We start from the raw sequence: 18543 nt of genomic DNA, 5'->3' as shown, positions 1-18543 counted from the left end.
GGCGATCGATACACGCTGGTCCAGTGCTGAAAAAGTGATGTCAACGAGCATGAAATATTCATGCTTCTTGTGAAATAACTAACTAGCCACTGTCAGATAAGCGGTTTCAAAATGTCACTTTAGTGCACTTTTTTTGTGCGTTCCATCCATCGCCGTTCAAGCGCGATGTTTCAAATAGGTTCCCTTCAAGTTGGGGCCTGTAAAATTCTATTTCTGAAGCTTTTCCAGAAATCAATAATCACCCGACAGGATTTTCATTCATTACAATGCATCAGTGTAATCAATAGCGGGCAATGCGGTGAAATTCATGTAGAGACCAGGCTTTAATGACATCATTTCCTTGAAAAAATAAATAAATCACCAAGCGGATTCAACATTTCGAAACAAAACGCATGTTACATTAAGTTGTTGTGCTTAGTTTGGCAGCACAGCTTTTCAGTTTTGAAGTTAAATGTCTTTATGTTCAGACTGGGCTGCTGGTTTTGCTTTTTTTTTTTTTTAACTGAAGTTTTAAGCTCCGTTTGTGTTGGAAGGCGTAAAAAAAAAAAAAAAAGCACATTTGGGCTCTGCTTTTTTGCCTTTGAAACGTTTGCAGAAGTTAAGCTGTACAACGCTAGCCTCAGAGCAAAACTGCACACGTTATGTTGAACTTAATGCCACAAAAAAAAAAAAAAAAAACTTCTTGTTTTAAAGCATTTTAAACAATGTCTGTCAGCTTTAAGATTTACAGTTTGGCATACACTTTTCAGCACTCTAATCTCTACCATTCAAAATTACAATGACGGCTCCTTTCTTTGGTAGCTAACATTTGTTTAGCACTAGCACTTTGCTAGTGAAAAGTCCGTTTTAAATTTGAGCTTATACATCAAACTTTTGAAACAATTTTGTGGTCGGTTTTATGTTGGAAGTTGCAACAAGAAAGGCTGTTAAAACCCTGACGTGAAATCAACATTTGCTTCCGCCTTAAATTTCGCCCCTCAAGGTCAAGCTAGCGCTAGCTAGCTAGCTCGTAAGCGACATGTGACAAGTAATGTGATATATTTTGTTTGTTTTGTATTATTCCCATTACAAGCACTATGTAAGTTTACAAAAACAAATGGGAAAACGACAGTATTTCATGTGTAGAGAAGTTTTTTTAGTGGCGCTCCAATCAATTGGCTACCCGACTGTGATCATCGCATTTCCGTGGAAAAATTGCATACATTGATCAATGCCTTTCATTGTTGATCACCCACACACAATCAACACAATAATTGACAGATTTATTGATGACTGAAATAATCATTGTTTTTTTTTTCTTTCTTCTTTTCTTTTGTTAATTTTTGTTTCTCTACTGTTTGTTTGTATGTTCATATGTTCAATAAATCAAATCATTAGTGAACAACTCAAAAACTGACAAATGTCCAGCTGTCCATATGATCGGTATTGGAATTGGTGTCCACTTATCGGAACCACCAAAATCGGAACACTTTTTTTTTTTTTTTTCTCCATTTTTCCAAGTTGTCAAAATGCGTTGCTGATAATTGACAGTAAAATATTAATTTCTACAATATCAGGCGGTGTGTTTTTCCTTTTACTGAATGTAAAGAGTTTAATCAACTCTTCTACTTTTACTAGTTTTTTTTTGTTTTTATTTTTTAAAGCAAACTATCTGAACCTCTACTGTGGTACCGATTGTGATTGCTTGCTGCTAATTAGTCATCAAAGTGGCATTAATGCGAGACGAAAACATTCACTTTAGTCAGCGAGCAGGATAATGACATGAAACTGAGCTGCACCTCCGCCCCTTTTGGTGCAATTAGGCGCAGATGAGATGTGTGACGAGTGTCTGGCCAGGGCCGGCAGCCATTTTACTAGCAAACTAATTAGGCTGATGAGACCAGAGCGCCTAATGGCTTCCGGCAAGAGTGTATATGTCATTGTGAAGGATTTGCCTTGTGAATGAAAGCCCCAAAAAAAAAAACATTAAAAATGTAACTCTTAAAATGTGGGGGACACAACGAATCACTGAATTACATGTTTAAACTATGCATAATGAAACTGTAATTAGTAAATTACAGTTGTGCTTAACTTTTAAGCCCTTTTGCATGGAATCTGTTCGAACATCAGTTTTGATAAACATTTGGGCCTACACTGTATTGTAATTATTATGATGATGAAAATTGGAGGACTGTTCTTTGTTTTGTTTTTTATGTTTAATGGTACTTGGTGTAAAAGGTATGAAAATATTAAGGTATATGTTCAAGAACTTTCCATTAAGGATTTTAAATTGGGGGATATATTATTTTAAATGAATTATTTTTCAACTGTATGAAGATGTAACTCTTAAGGAAGTTAATTATACAACAAAAATATGAACATAAGATAGTGTTATAGGTAGGATTTGACTAATTTTACTTGCTTAAAATATATCAATTTCCATTAAAAAAAAAAAATTAAAAAAAAAATACAAATCTAATGGAGTGAGAAGGGCTGCAGGTCATGCTATTTTTCGGTTGTCCAGCAGGGGGCACTGTTACTTCAGATTACTTCCTCTATGCAACCGACAGAAAACATTTTTAAGCTGCAGCCTCTTTTAACTATAAGGAAAGGAACCACGCCACGTGAGGGAATTTTCAAGTCTATTTACGGTTTTATTTAATATATATGTGTGTGTATGCATTTATACATACTGTAGTTATGCAGAGGGTACTCATATGTATGTGTGGCATGCATACATACATCAATAACAGTGCACACAAGTCTCATTAAATAGGTAGTTTTAATTCCTTTATTTTATTGCTTTTTTTTTTGCTTTTTTTTTTTACTTCCATCTATTTTTATTTCGTTTTTAAGTGTGTTTTTAAAAAAAACAAAAACATTTTTTTCGGATTTTGTATCAATTTTTAATTCATTTTATTTTTGGATTTGGGGGGATTTTTGTCACTTTTTTTTTTTTTTTTTTTTAACCTGGACTAGGTTTGCTCATCTTAATTTACACGCACACATGCACGCACACTTTTTGAAGCTACCATGCTTTTTTGGTGCAAGTAAGCATCTGTCAAGGGGAGACTGAAAGAAACATATTGCAGGCAAATGAGTTTGTGTTGTAAAGCGATCAAGTGGTACAAATGAATGCAAATATGTGTAAGCAGGTTTTCCCTGAGCTGCTGTTAATCTTCAGCCTCCTTTGATGGTGCAGCCAAAACTTAAAAAAAAAAAAAAAAATGCTGCAATACTAAAAAAAAAAAAAAAAAAAAAAAAAAAAACAACAACAGAGGCTGATTCATGTAATTGGTCAGTAGGCCAAACTGCACATTTGATTTGAAGAGCGATAATGTAGAAGGTGAAGGTTGGTTTGGGGAATCGCCGAGCGGCTTCTCAGCTCGTTAAGGGGACGTCGGGCAGCCAAGCAAATTAGCAAGTCGACTCGTTTGCAATAAAATCGAAGCCATCAAGCGACGCGTTGCTCTCAGTGAGCACAATGAAATCCAAATGATACGTCTTCCTGGCAGGAGCAGCTTGCCAAAGTGATGGTAGATTTCCAACCATAATATTGCTCATACAGTTATGAAAGGCTTTTATAATGGCAATACAATCATCCGCTTAACATGTGTTTTCTTTTACTTAAACTATTTGCCGAAAAACTCACCTTTTTGCATTTTTGTGCGCTTTCTGAAACACCATATGAGGTCTGAAGGTGGCGCCAAAGCCCTGTCTAAATAGGAAAGTCATACTCTTGACTGAGACACATTTGTACGTCGGAGCTGTTTTGTGCTGAGACGTTTGGATCCCAAAGGCGCAGACACAAATAAGATTTTATCTATTTATTCACATCGAGAGGCACCGAAACTCAGAGACGCTGTACACAGGAACAGATGGACAATAATCCAGCAAAACACACACAATTCTCAGACCCTTAAATAGACAGTCAATCAATCTCATTGGTTGTGGCTAGATATGCGAGTACCAGTACTGACATGGAATTCTCTGATTGGCTGTTAACCCAGTAATTATTGATAGTTCCTGACATCAACAAACATCATATAGCATAAAAGATTCCTGACATCACATAGTCCAGACATCATATAGCCCTAAACTAGTTGAAACTGGATGCAGTTCCATCAACACCCAAAACAGACACGTAACGGGTCATGAACTCTGGCGCACGGTCATGAACTCTACTCAAACTTAACCCAGGCGTGACCCCAGACATGAGACAAGACCCAAACATTACTCCTGCATGACCCGAGTCATGACAGGAGCCAAATTTAGCTTGGGTTATTACGCAGCGTTTTCGCATTTGCACACACGTGTGCTTAGCTTGGTTTGCTTCTTCCTAGCAGCAAGCAGCGAAAATAGCCTAATTACTGCATTTCTGTTTTATGCAGCACATTATAGCCATTTCAAGATACAATGTGTTTGACCACAAAGATGTTTGATGTCTATGTAGGATATTAAAATTGTCATATGATTAAAAAAATAAAATAAAATTAACCTATGACAGTAAGAGACTACTGCAGTTTTCCTGGTACAGTTGTAGTCCAGTTAAGTGGTTGGTGCGCCAACATCAACTTCCCCTTCACAACTCGAACGAATGGAAGCATTTAATGCAGTAAAACGACTTCATCAGTAAATGTCAAATGAAAAAAAAAGGGAGAGTTGATTTAGCAGAGTGCCATTCATTCATTTTTAGAGGCGTCGGGCCTGCTGTGGGGGCTGAAGAGTTTCTTCACGTCGTTCGTCACCAATCACAGACGCTCCCTGGCTAGACAAATTGGGGGCAATATCCGGAGCTTGCCTGCACGTGCGCACGTTGGCGTGCATGCTCGTAAATGGAAAGAAGCTCCACGAAGTTGTAATGCTCTTGAATCTCTTTGCAAATATACAATAAACATATGAGGCCATACAATATATGGAGACTGTCATACAGTAACATGGACATAAAGTAAGCTTAAGAAAGGTTTTATTACTTGAGAGCTTCATTTTTTTTATTTATTTTTTATTTTTTTATTAATAAGATAGCAGGCTAAAGTTAGTAGGCCGATTAGCACGCTAAAACTGTCTTGCTTTAAATTAAAATACTTAATATAATATTCGTATTTTATTTTTCTGCTTTTATTTTAAATGTTTTTAAAAATGTTCTATTGTTTATATTTTTTTGTATCATTTTATTTCATTTTTTTATTCATATATATATATATATATATATATATATATATATATATATATATATATATATATATATATATATATATAATTATATTTATTTATTTCATTTTGTTCTTAATTTTATTTGATTTGATTTCTAATAATTTTTATTTTTTTAATGTTTTATTTTTCCTTTATTTTATCATTTTTTTATTCAGATTAATTTTTTTATTTTTAGTTCTTTAATTATTATTATTATTATTATTATTATTATTATTATTATTATTGTTATTATTATTATTTTTATTATTATTACTATTATTATTATCATTATTATTATTATTATTATTATTATTATTATTATTATTATTATTATTATTATTATTATTATGGATATCTTTACCTTTTTTTTTCCAGACCAATACCCGTATGAATGCTCAACCCTTGAGTAGTCACCAATATTGATACCAAGCTCCTATACCACTAGTACTTTTGATCAATTAAATTGATTTTATAGAATTGCAAAAAATAAATAAATAAATCAATAAAAAATAAAAAAAAATACATACAAAAAATAAAGAAGTCTGGTATCGCAACATGGAATTTTTCTTTAAAATTGCATTTAAATTAATAGCAATTTTCTAATAATATTTCAAATTTCTAGCTCCCGATCATGGAGGAAGACGTCAGCTGATGCTGTTGTCATAAGTACCACATATTGGCCCAATACTTATTATCAATACTTTCCCAACCCTAGTTTTAACTGTATAGGCACAGCTATTTTTTTTTCTGTATAATTTCATAAATTTAGGTAAGAATACTGTACACAAATATTCTCAACTGTGCGCGTTTTCCACATTGGGGAGCGTGTTTTCAACAAGTAAAGCATTATATGATGTCAGTCTTCTCATGGCGAGGTCAAATCGCCACATCGTGATCATAAAGAGGACACGAATTCCTCTTTCGGTCTCGCATTGGCCGTGCGCCTGCTCGTTTCCTTGCAGAGCTTCTGACAAAAGAACCTCATTTCCCTTTCACAGCAGCTCAGCTATTCACTTCTATTTATTTATTACAAAAAAAAAAAACCGCATGCTGTATTGTACTCACAGCACCTTGACTGCACTCCCCGATTGTCACATTTTCATTTGAATTTTATCCAAGGATGTGAATTTGTCGACCGGTCTTCCTGTGAATCTCGCCAGCTCGTTTGTTATCGCGGCGAAGTCGTGGCTTGACGGTAATTTGAAGTTGTAGAACTCGGGACATGGGGACACTCTTGGTGGGGGGGTTTACGGGTGACGCGTGAGGCTAACGAACACCATTACGTACGTAATTATCTCCTCAAATGGTCCCTGCCAGGCACCACCTGCTTCTCTGATGGCGAACGGGGCAGGCATGCCTTCATTTTTACTGTATTGCTACAAATGGAAGCTTACATTCAAATACTTTATTGAACCAAAGCACCCTCCCCCCCCCCCCCCCCCATTTTAGTTGAAAATCATCATGTCCCAAAGCGTGAATACTTAAATAGTGATAATCTTGTCTCAATTTACTCACTCATTCAAGCACTCTTTGTGAATTCTTGGCAGTTCATTGTACCTTCTGCCGTTGAATAGAAGCGCATTGAATTGTTCTGCCTGTCACGAGACATTGCTGGCATTGATAGATGAACAAATATATCACATGAGAGGGATGAGATGATGGTTTGGTTTTACATTTGGTACACTTGAATATTCCAAAATACAAAAATACGACTCCATTTTGATTTATTTGACACATTTTTGTGGTCTACTTTAATAGCAATTTCCCTCAAGGATGTGACCTGGGTTCCGAGTAGTTTTCCATTAAGACTGAATTCCTCTCATGTGTGGCTTTGTCTTTTTCAAACTAATTTTATAACATTACCCTTAATAAATTCTTTGTTTTGATTTCGGAAAAATGCACCAGAAGTACAAGGACACTGATCTAAAAGGGAAAAAAAGTAATAATAAAAAAAATAATAAAATAAAGTCAATTCCTAAAATCTAACTGAAACTACATCAAACCTTTATAAAACTAACAATAATTACAGTAAAATGTCCTTCATTTTCGTCTATTTCAATTATTATCATACATGAGCATTCATGCTCTATTATTTTCATTTAAAACATTTAAATTTTATTTATTTCAGGCATGCCCTACGTCCATACAGAAGGAAGGTCAAACAGTCATTTACACACACATATATATGTATATATATATATATATATATATATATATATATATATTTTAACAGTGCAACCTATTGAAATTGAACAAACTTGTTCTAAAGAATACTTAAAAGTAACAAAATAAAAAAATAAATAAATAAAAATACAAAATAAAAGGTTAAAAAAAAAAAAAAACTATAATGAAAAATTCCAAACTATTAGAAGTTTGGCTGGCCATCTTGGGGCATTAAATAACGAGAAAATACGTGAATATGCCCAAAATAGTTAAATTTTTCAGCCAATAGTTTATAGCAATAGCAAATATGCAAGGGTTCACTTTATTATCTTTTTTTCCATCAGTTTCTTGATTTGATTTGATTTTTTAATCTGAAATAGAGCTTCAAACATTCACTCATCTCATTGTTTCAGATTTTTTACCTAGAAGCGATTTTCCTGCAAATATGTATTATAATTAATATAGTGTCATTTAGAATATGATGCATTCTGTATTTATTTTCAAATTTGGGTTACACATCCGCCATGGGGGCAAAACTCCATCATAAAGCAAGGACCCTCCCCATCTTCTATCAGAGGAGATATTATATTCAAATTGTGTCATTACTTAGCGAATAAAGATCCATTAAATTTAGAGGGTGCTCGATTTTCCAGTTTTGTGCAGTTTTGACACGAGCAAGGTTGATCTTCCCCAGGCTGCTGAAGTCGCTATAGCAGCGACTGTCACTCGGATGCTTTCATGTGTCGTGTTTGAGCGGGCTTCTGCTATCTATGTCCGTGCATTTCAATATGATAAAAAAAAAAAAAAAAAGCTTATCTCGAATCCCCAGTCCCAGCTTTTTTTTTTTTTTTTTTTTCTTTGCTTTAAATAAGGCCATGAATGTTTAATTACGGAGAGAACTGTCGGAATATATTCAATCATTGATCAAGGAGATTTTTTTTTTTTTTTTTTTTTTTGGAGTGCCTATCACCATTTCTAAGTGTTCGAGTTAAGAACACCGAGGGGATTAAAAGAGAAGGCGGCGTGGCGTCAGCCTGGCCGCTACGCCCGCGATCCAGACCTGGTGTGACACTTTGATTAAGTGCACGATGCATCGAATGCATCCGCGCCTCAGAGGTGACACAAACAATGGCCGTCTGTGGATGGACTTGCAGGTTGACACATAGCAAAACATATACATGTGAAGTGTAAATGTACTCTATGTAAATATGTCACACAACTCCTAAAATATTAAAAACTAGTGAATTGTATGAACTGAGATTATGCTGTTAAAAAAAAAAGAGAAAAGAAAAAGATCTCTGTGCTCTCAAATTCTATTGGCTTGTCCATTGAATACACTGAATCCATGCAAATTTACACTTCTTTCTATAGGTACAATTTTTTTTTTTTTTTTTTTTTGGTACGATTTTATATATTTTTTTAATGTACAGATTTTTTTCTCATGTAATTTTTTACTTACATTTTTTTTTTAGTACACATTTTCTTTTTTTACAGGTATATATTTTTTTCCAGGTGCAAATCACACTTTTACAGATACAAATCTCTACTTTTTTTCGACAGGTACAATTATTTTTTTTTTTTACGAGTTACTTTTGCATTATATTTATCTCCATTTTTTTTTTATTTTTTTTTTTTACGTAAATTTTTTTTTTTACGTACAATATATTTTTTAGTACATATTTCCTTTGTTACAGGTACTTTTTTTAAGGGTACAATTTTTTTTTCTACAGGTACAATTTTTTTTTTTTTTTTTTACGAGTTACTTTTGCACCATATTTATCTCCATATTTTTTATTTTTTTTTTACGTACATTTTTTTTTACGTACAATATATTTTTTAGTACTCATTTCCTTTTTTACAGGTACTTTTTTTAAGGGTACAATTTTTTTTTTTCTACAGGTACAATTTTTTTTTACGTACACACTTTTTTTTTTTACACTTTTTTACACTCCCTAAAAAACAAAACAAAAAAAACATTCACAACGCTTAACTTTTAAGGAATTCTTTTTAAATGTTTCATCTCCCTGACTCTGCTTTCTCCAACAAACACTTTCCAACACTGACACAATACTAAAGCACTTTTGTGCCTTTTCGCCCCAAAACTCATCAAGGAAGCATTTCTCCATTAATGGGCTTCTTTTATTTTCTTTCCTTCTTTTATTTGCATTCTCTGGCGAGTTAATCATTGGCTTAATTGACGCAATGTTTCCTCGTATCTCTTTAATTGTGTATTTTAAACTGGCCGTTAATTTGGCGGCAATGGACAAAAAAAAAAAAAGATGTGTGGCGCCACAAGGTCCCCGGACAAACATTGTTGTTTTGCTTGGGAAATGGATTTCTTGGAGATATTGTTAATTCACTCTCATTCCTGAAGCTGCATGCTTGTATTCTGTTATTGTGTGTACCGGTATTTTTTTATTTGTATTTTTTTTTCCAATTTATCATTCGACCTTCACCCGGACAGATTAGCTCATCTTTCATTTAAAACCTGGTGAGCAGGCTACCACGCTCAAATGTCATAATTCTTAGGACTCTGGTGAACTATAAAGTTAACAAGCAGATAAATAAACTGACATTTAATTAATCGTCAACTCCAAATAGATAAAGAAGAGAATATATTTCCATTTTCCGTCACTGGATATGACGCACCTTTTTGGCCCAACCCTGTCAAGTTACCATTTCCCATTTTGACATCCGAGTGCAATAAAACACTAGGACGGGATTTAATTGTCCTCCAAAGGGACATTAAGAGCGACGCAGTAATCAGCGGAATCCTGCGCGAACCCTGAAACATGAAATTAAAGTGCCGCTGAGTGGATGATCTCTGGTTACCGTCGCCTACACTCCGAGCGAAGGGCGAACTCATTAAGGGACCGGGAAAAAATCAACCTGCAGTTAATGAATGTAGAAAGAAATAAGGCACGTTTCAGACACAAAACAAAGGATGCATATACTCGATGGCCTCTCGTAGGAAATAACGGCAGTTGAAATGCGGGTGCATCTCAAAAAGTTGTGGAAAGCTTCATTTGTTTCAGTAATTATAACTCATTAAATTGATTCACGATACACAGTGAAACGTATCAGGCTTTAATTTGGTTTCTACTTTTGATGATTATTGTAATAAACCCCAAATTATTCATCTCAAGAAATTCAAATATTATGTGAGCGACGATCAAAATGTTTTATTTGCTAGGATTGCCCTGTGTGTCGAAAAATGAATCTCTATAATCAGCTTCACTTTTTAAATTGAATTACTCAAATGAACCTTAATTTATTGAGATGAATTTGTAGGTTATTCTGGTTCTGGTCACCAGCCTATCACAGAGCACATTATAGGCAAGGTAAGTTTATTTCTATAGCACATTTTACACACAGATAATTCAATGTGCTTTACACAAGGAAAGACAACATCTATAATGAATGAACTAACACAGCAGTTGAATGATATACTTCATTTATATCGCACTTTCCCACCTTACAAGGCCCTCAAAGCGATTTACATTTTGACTACCGACTCACCTACTGATGACACAGCATCAGGAGCAACTGGTAGTTCAGCTCAAGGATACTTTGACGTGGTCACAGTGGCGTGGGATCGAACCCACAACCTCCGGGTGTGATGACGACCACCATATCACTGAGCCACGCCGCCGCCCCCAACATGAGAGCAAAGCAGAGAATATAAAAGTAGCTTACAAAGTAGTAAAAGGGAAAATGTTAAAATATATGGCAGCAAACTTAAAAAAAAAGAAAAAAAACATTTACAGTAAATAAAATTTCCAAAATAATTAACTCATTCACTCCCAGCCATTTTCACAGAAGCAATCCCGTTCGCTCCCGGCTATCAAAAGAAAGATTAAAGTCTCTTCTTTCATCAGGAAAAAAAACTATGTTTCTATCTGTTTCCGTTTTGCAGCAATTAGCATTAGAAGAGAGCTAAGTTTCATCAGTTTTCACAAATCTATTTAAAATTCAAAGTAATTTAGCTTTTTTTCTAGAAAGCCCTGGTTGATTTCCTTTGCTCTGCTGCCACCTGCTGGCCGTTTGTGTGATAACTACCATTTCTGCAGCCGTTCTTTGCAGTTGAGAGGCTGCATCAAAGCCTTCTGTATGCTCTAGCATAAAAAAAAACAACAACAGAAAAACGTATAAATATGTCTTTGGGAAACTTAAAACATAAAAAAAAACGTATTTACACGTTATTGGGAGCAAATGAGTTAAAAGGGGGAAAACACATCATTTAAAACTGTTTAAGACTTTAATCAAAGATATTGGGGGGAAAAAAGCAAAGCTTTTAACCTGCATTTAATTCACTTTTGTTAGCAGCCTGTTCCATTTTGTGTGCAGCACAACAGCTAAATGCAGCTTCACCGTGTTCACTTCGAACTCCGGGTCCCACTGATTGACCCAAGTCTGCAGGTCTCACAGCCCTGCTGGGCTTTTATTCAAACAGCATTTCTTGAATATATTCACAACCCAACTCATTCAGTGATTTATAGACCAGTAGCAGAATTTTGAAATCTATTCTACAGCTGACTGGGAGCCAGTGTAGCAACCAATAGGACACAGTCAACTAACTTTCCCACATAATACAGTATATAAATATATTTTTTTGAACAATTTTTTTTTTTTTTAAATGTTACTATTCTTTAGAGTGCACTCTCGTTTTTCTATAAAACCTCCTCCTGATGATACTCCCTCTGGCCATAAGACATTACATAAAAAAAAATAATAAAAAAATGCTACTTATACAGATTCTTTATGCACTTTTAAAGCTTTTGTTCCGCTATCTTTCCTTTTGCTGATGTTTCCGTCCAATTCTACAGAGTCATTCTCGTAGTCGTAACGTTCCGCTGGCCAATTTAAGCGCTGAGACGCGTCACACGGCACTAAAAGACATCTGCCAGCGGGCCCCTGAAGACAAGACGGGTGCCAGCAGCCCTTGCGTTAAGACAAAAAAAGGGAATATTTTCACAAGTACCGCTGACATCCTCTTTTGGCAGCATTCCGGAAAAGTGCCTCTATAGTAGTATAGTATAGTAAGTACTTCTATATTATGTTTATATCTTCAAGAGGCCCTCGTCGTCTCTTCAACATTTCTTTTTCCAGCCGGCGAGCAATTTTCTTCTCCGTCAGTCACGCAACACTTCACAGTGGGCGGGGTGGTGGGGTGAAGAGTCAGTAGGCCGCATGGTGTCCAGCTCCTGTTCGGAGTTTTAACACGTTTTAGATGATGAGCGTCTGAGCGTGAAGCGGCACTTAGTAAAAAAAAATTTTAAAAAAAAAACCTGAGAGCATGCTGGTTTCACAGTCTTGCAGATTCCCCCCCGCCGGGCCTGCTGTCTGCCTTTTGAGCTCATGCTGGCCGCCCTTGAAGCGCCGCCGCATGCTTGAAAATGTCTTCAATCCTTTCCACCTGCCCTTCAACTAATGTTGCCTGTCTCGGTTTCTGCCCTTGAGCCCTTGTTGACTGCCATCCAGTAAGACGAGGCTCGAGCCATGTTTGCCAAAAGGGAGCATAGCGTGAGCCTGGAAAAAAAAAAATATTGTAAATACGGCACAAAGACATTTGAACGCCTGCGCTTGACCCTTTACTGTCTATACCCTAATATGGGGCAATATGGGGCCTCTAAATCTCAATTTCTAACCTCAAACTACCCTTGAAATGAAACATCGCAGACTGTCCTTGTTGTCAGGTCTCAAAATCTGAATTTCTGTGTTCAATCCCAAGTAGCCTTGAGTTAAATCCAAATGATCTTGCCCCTTGAAATCTTGTGGTGTGCCTTTAATTATAATTATATAATAATTTAATTATATAAATTGCAAAATATCGCGAAATAAGTTTTTACCCTCTCAAGAGGTGGTTTTTGAGACGTGTCAAAAAATAAGTATTTAATTCCATTACCCTCAGTTTTGCGCAAAATGTCTCACAAATGTTTTTACTCTCCCATGAGGTGGTTTTTGAGATGTGTCGATATAGAAGAATTCTGTTCCATTAACCTCAGTTTTGGGCAAAATATCACAAAAAAAGTTTTTACGCTCTCATGAGGTAGTTTTTGAGACGGGTCGAAATAGAAGTATTTCGTTCCCTTACCCTCAGTTTTGCGCAAAATATCACAAAAAAGTTTTTACACTCTCATGAGGTGGTTTTTGAGACGTGTCAAAATAGAAGTATTTCATTGTATTACCCTCAGTTTTGGGCAAAATATCACAAAAAAAGTTTTTACACTCTGATGAGATCATTTTTGAGACGTGTCGTAATAGAAATATTTCGTTCCATTACCCTCAGTTTTGCGCAAAATATCGCAAAAAAAGTTTTTCCACTCTCATGAGGTAGTTTTTGAGACGGGTCGAAGTAGAAGTATTTCGTTCCCTTACCCTCAGTTTTGCGCAAAATATCACAAAAAAGTTTTTACACTCTCATGAGGTGGTTTTTGAGACGTGTCAAAATAGAAGTATTTCATTGTATTACCCTCAGTTTTGGGCAAAATATCACAAAAAAAGTTTTTACACTCTGATGAGATCATTTTTGAGACGTGTCGTAATAGAAATATTTCGTTCCATTACCCTCAGTTTTGCGCAAAATATCGCAAAAAAACTTTTTACGCTCTCATGAGGTGGTTTTTGAGACATGTCAAAGTAGAAATATTTCGTTCCATTACCCTCAGTTTTGCGCAAAATATCGCAAAAAAACTTTTTACGCTCTCATGAGGTGGTTTTTGAGACATGTCAAAATAGAAATATTTCGTTCCATTACCCTCAGTTTTGCGCAAAATATCGCAAAAAAACTTTTTACGCTCTCATGAGGTGGTTTTTGAGACATGTCAAAATAGAAATATTTCGTTCCATTACCCTCAGTTTTGCGCAAAATATCGCAAAAAAACTTGTTACGCTCTCATGAGGTGGTTTTTGAGACGTGTCCAAATAGAAGTATTTGGCAAATGTGTAATGGAAACACTTTTTGCGCATTCCCCGTAGTCATGCGACACCCGTCCGGCCACGGAGGAAAGGAATATAACATGTTGTTTGCAAATGTGTATTTTATTTTATTTTTTTTTACTTGCAATTGACTAATATTTTTTTTGAGAATTATTAATTTTGGTTTTTATTTTTACATGCTGAAGTGTTTTGTATACTGCACTTCTCATGAGTGCAAAAGAGAGACGGGTGTAATTGAGCGAGAACCGTTCGAGAAGTTGAATAAAAATCAAGGAGCTTGAAATCCTGTCCTGCCATGTCTGATTAATTGAGATGGAAAAGACGCCAGAAAACATCAGAAACTTTAAACTGTTTGTAACCCGCCTTTTACCCAGCCTCCGGAAAAACTATTTTAGGATTACAGGAAGTAGGAAGTACGGAGCCACTCGCGTTTGTGTCGGAACTGCCTCCAGAGGGGATAACAATTATTTTTAAGCACAAAGCGATTTAGCTATCGAGCCAATATGCCGCCCTTCAACGCACGTTCCATATCGTTGCATGAGAAATGTCCGTTACGTTACCACGGGCAACAAGCGAGACACGGCGCACGTCGTTGAAATCCGTCCGCACCAGAACACGTAAACATCATGAGCACCTCCTATAGAACAGCGAGGTCTCACGAGACGGAACATTCTGAGAATTGAGCCTCAGAAGCGAAACGATAGAAACACCGACAAATTGAAATTGTACTTTTTCAAAATAGTACAATATCGCTTTTATTTTTGCGGGGGGAAAAAAACGGTAATGAAAACGCAGCTACTGCTGCCTGCTATCGAACATGACTGAAAACTCTTTTCCTTCTGAATTGGAGTAATCGGACTCAAAAGCAACACTTCAAAGTGAACAATCTGCTCGTCATTTCAAATTAAATTTGCATTTGGTTTCTGAAGTGTTCCCCATCGTCGTTGCGCTAAGGGCCTTTTTATCCCATCAGGAGCTCGATCCCACCGACGCCTCCCACCAACCACCTGTGACTGATGAAACGTGTCATCAGTGCTGCATTCATGCGAAATGGAAAAAAACCATCGCGTGTTGGCTGGCTCGTCCCGCAATTTCATTTGCATTTTGTCCGTTGCCAGCATCTTGACCTTCTTTTTAACTTCCATCAAAAATATGTCAAATCACATGATCTTTCACAAGAAATATGACGTTTGCGGGTACAAATGTATATATATATATATATATATATATATATATATATATATATATATATATATATATATATATATATATATATATATATATATATATATATATATATATATATATATATATATATATATATATTAGGGGTGTTAAAAAAAATCGATTCGGCGATATATCGCGATACTACATCGCGCGATTCTCGAATCGATTCAATAATCGGCAGAATCGATTTTTTTTTTTTTTTTTTTTTTTTTTTTTTTTTTTTTTTAGGATTCACACCTTGAGCATGGAAGAATGTTATATGAACGGAACATTAAGCCTTAATATTTTATTTTAATGCTGTTCAAACATGAAACAGATTACAACCTCTATAAGACTGAAATTTCAGATAAATAAATAATACATTTTCATATAAATCTTACACTCTACAAGCTTACTGATTAGTATTTTCTAAATTTGAATGAAAAAAATCGCAACAATCGACTTATAAATTCGTATCGGGATTAATCGGTATCGAATCGAATCGTGACCTGTGAATCGTGATACGAATCGAATCGTCAGGTACGAGGCAATTCACACCCCTAATATATATATATATATATATATATATATATATATATATATATATATATATATATATATAATTTATTTTTTTTCTCTCTCTTTGTAGTATAATATGGCAATCCGCTTCCTTGACCGTGTTTGAGATTGAATAAAAAAATAATAATAATACAGCAGGGTTCAACGGTTTTCTTTCTGTTGCAGCGCGTGAAAGAGCCGCTGACTGTAATTGTTCCACAATTGTTCAGTCGAGTCACGTTCGATCATGTCGCTCGGTGTGCAGCTGACCTAAGTCAGTCCCCAAACAAACCTCTGAAGGCTTTTCCGGACTTTCCCCAGGTGCAATTATGGGCAACGGGTGATGGGTGGGAAAAAAAAAAAGGCAGTCTGTAGTTTGGTGGTTCCCAAATTTCTAAAAGGTGAGGCAGGCACACCAACAAAAATATGCTAATCAAATGACTCCTTTCTACCTTAGCTTGTAGCCAATTAAAACCTCTGATATGATTATGTCTTATCCAATAAACCTGACATCTCTGTATGAGTCGTCTTTCAACAAAAGCAATGAGGTCCTTTTTTTAAGAAGGCTTTTTTTTTTTTTCAAAAATAGTCTTTTATTTTAATAAAGGTGTCTTTTCGAGAATAAAATGTGCATATTATGAGAATGAAAGTAGTGTTATTTAAATTGGCTTGTTAAAATGTGACTTTCATATTATATTGGAAAAAATGACTTCATTTTCATGACAAACTTTCTTCTCTAAAATGTATGTATTTATTTCCTTTAAAATACAACTTCTCCCCTATAACATTTCAAATTCTTCTTGTGTATTAGTGGATTGTTGAAACGATCACGTGGCAACGTTAGAGGCCGACGTTGTTGTTTTTTCCTTCGCAAAAAATACTCAAGTAAAAAATATGTTGCATTAAAACTACTCTTGCAAGTATATCCAAAATGTTACTAAAAGTGAATGTGACAGAGTAAAACGTAGCATGTTATTTGCACATCTTGTGATGGAAAGGGTGCGTAGAGATGCAGCGGCGAGAGCAAAGATAAGACAGACAGACAGACAGACGGCTTTCTGTAATGTATGATTTTTAACTAAATCTATTCTCTCTCGAGGGGCTTTTGACAAATGTCAAGAGTCTGCCGGCGAGGATGCTACGAATCAAGAATACTCAACTTTCATTTGTCTTATTCTTATTCAGCTTGCTTTGCTCCAATTTCAACAAATGTATTATGTGCTCTGCGGCACAAGAACGCAGCAATTCAGTCAAAGCGGGGATGTTGAAACTTGAGCGCATTTGAAACGGCACACCATGCTTTAAAAAAAAAAAAAAAAAAAAACAGCCATCACAAACATTTAACACACATATTTTTTTCATATTTAATATTTTGTATGAATCTGAATTTGTTACATAGCATGGAAAAAAAAAACGTTTTCTTACTGTTATTACGTTATATAGTGTACCTAAGATGACCAACACACACAATCATATCGCCATAGACAATTATTCAGTGCTTCTATATAGAACCAAATCAAAACCAAACAGTTTTTTTTTTTATATATATATATATATATATATATGAATCCTATAAAAAATCCTTACTTGTAGTCTGTTTTTCGGAATAATTTTTTTTCCTGTTTTTCTGAATTTTATTTGATTTGTTTAATGACAGAAAAAAATATTCAGTAAAACAGAAAAAAAATATTCATAAAAACAGAAAAACAAAAAAAAACAGAAAAATTAAAAAAAAAAATACTAAAAAAAAAAATACTAAAAAAAAAAAACCAAAGCTCACAAAAAAATTAGTCAGAAAACAGGACCTTTTTTTTCAAGTGAATGCAATACGTTTCGTAGGGTCTTGTCATTCAAAAAAACTTGATGGGGGCGCTTGCTATTGACATAGACAATTATTCAGTGCTTCTATATAGAACCAAATCAAAACCAAACAGTTTATATATATATATATATATATATATATATATATATATATATATATATATATATATATATATATATGAATCCTATAAAAAATCCTTACTTGTAGTCTGTTTTTCGGGAATGTTTTTTTTCTGTTTTTCTGATTTTTTTTTTTTTTTTTAATGACAGAAAAAAATATTCAGTAAAACAGAAAAATAAAAAAAAACAGAAAAATAAAAAATAAAAATACTAAAAAAAAAAAAACAAAGCTCACAAAAAAATTAGTCAGAAAACAGGACCTTTTTTTTCAAGTGAATGCAATACGTTTCGTAGGGTCTTGTCATTCAAAAAAACTTGATGGGGGCGCTTGCTATTGACATAGACAATTATTCAGTGCTTCTATATAGAACCAAATCAAAACCAAACATTTTTTTTTTTTTTTTATATGAATCCTATAAAAAATCCTTACTTGTAGTCTGTTTTTCGGAATAATTTTTTTTTCTGTTTTTCTGATTTTTTTTTTTTTTTTTTAATGACAGAAAAAAATATTCAGTAAAACAGAAAAAAAAAAAAACGGAAAAAAAAAAAAATACTAAAAAAAAA

The 18543-nt window shown here is 34.6% G+C and overlaps 1 protein-coding gene across 4 annotated transcripts in view; it reads left to right on the top strand.

Annotated features, from left to right (window-relative positions):
* asic1b (acid-sensing (proton-gated) ion channel 1b) overlaps positions 1 to 18543 on the top strand; it is a 185093-nt gene that overhangs the window by 131025 nt on the left and 35525 nt on the right. The window lies entirely within an intron of this gene.

Source organism: Festucalex cinctus, chromosome 8 (genome assembly GCF_051991245.1).
Source record: "Festucalex cinctus isolate MCC-2025b chromosome 8, RoL_Fcin_1.0, whole genome shotgun sequence".
NCBI classification, from domain to species: domain Eukaryota; kingdom Metazoa; phylum Chordata; class Actinopteri; order Syngnathiformes; family Syngnathidae; genus Festucalex; species Festucalex cinctus.
Note: the sequence above shows the minus strand (reverse complement) of the source record. Positions and strands in the feature narration are given on the sequence as shown.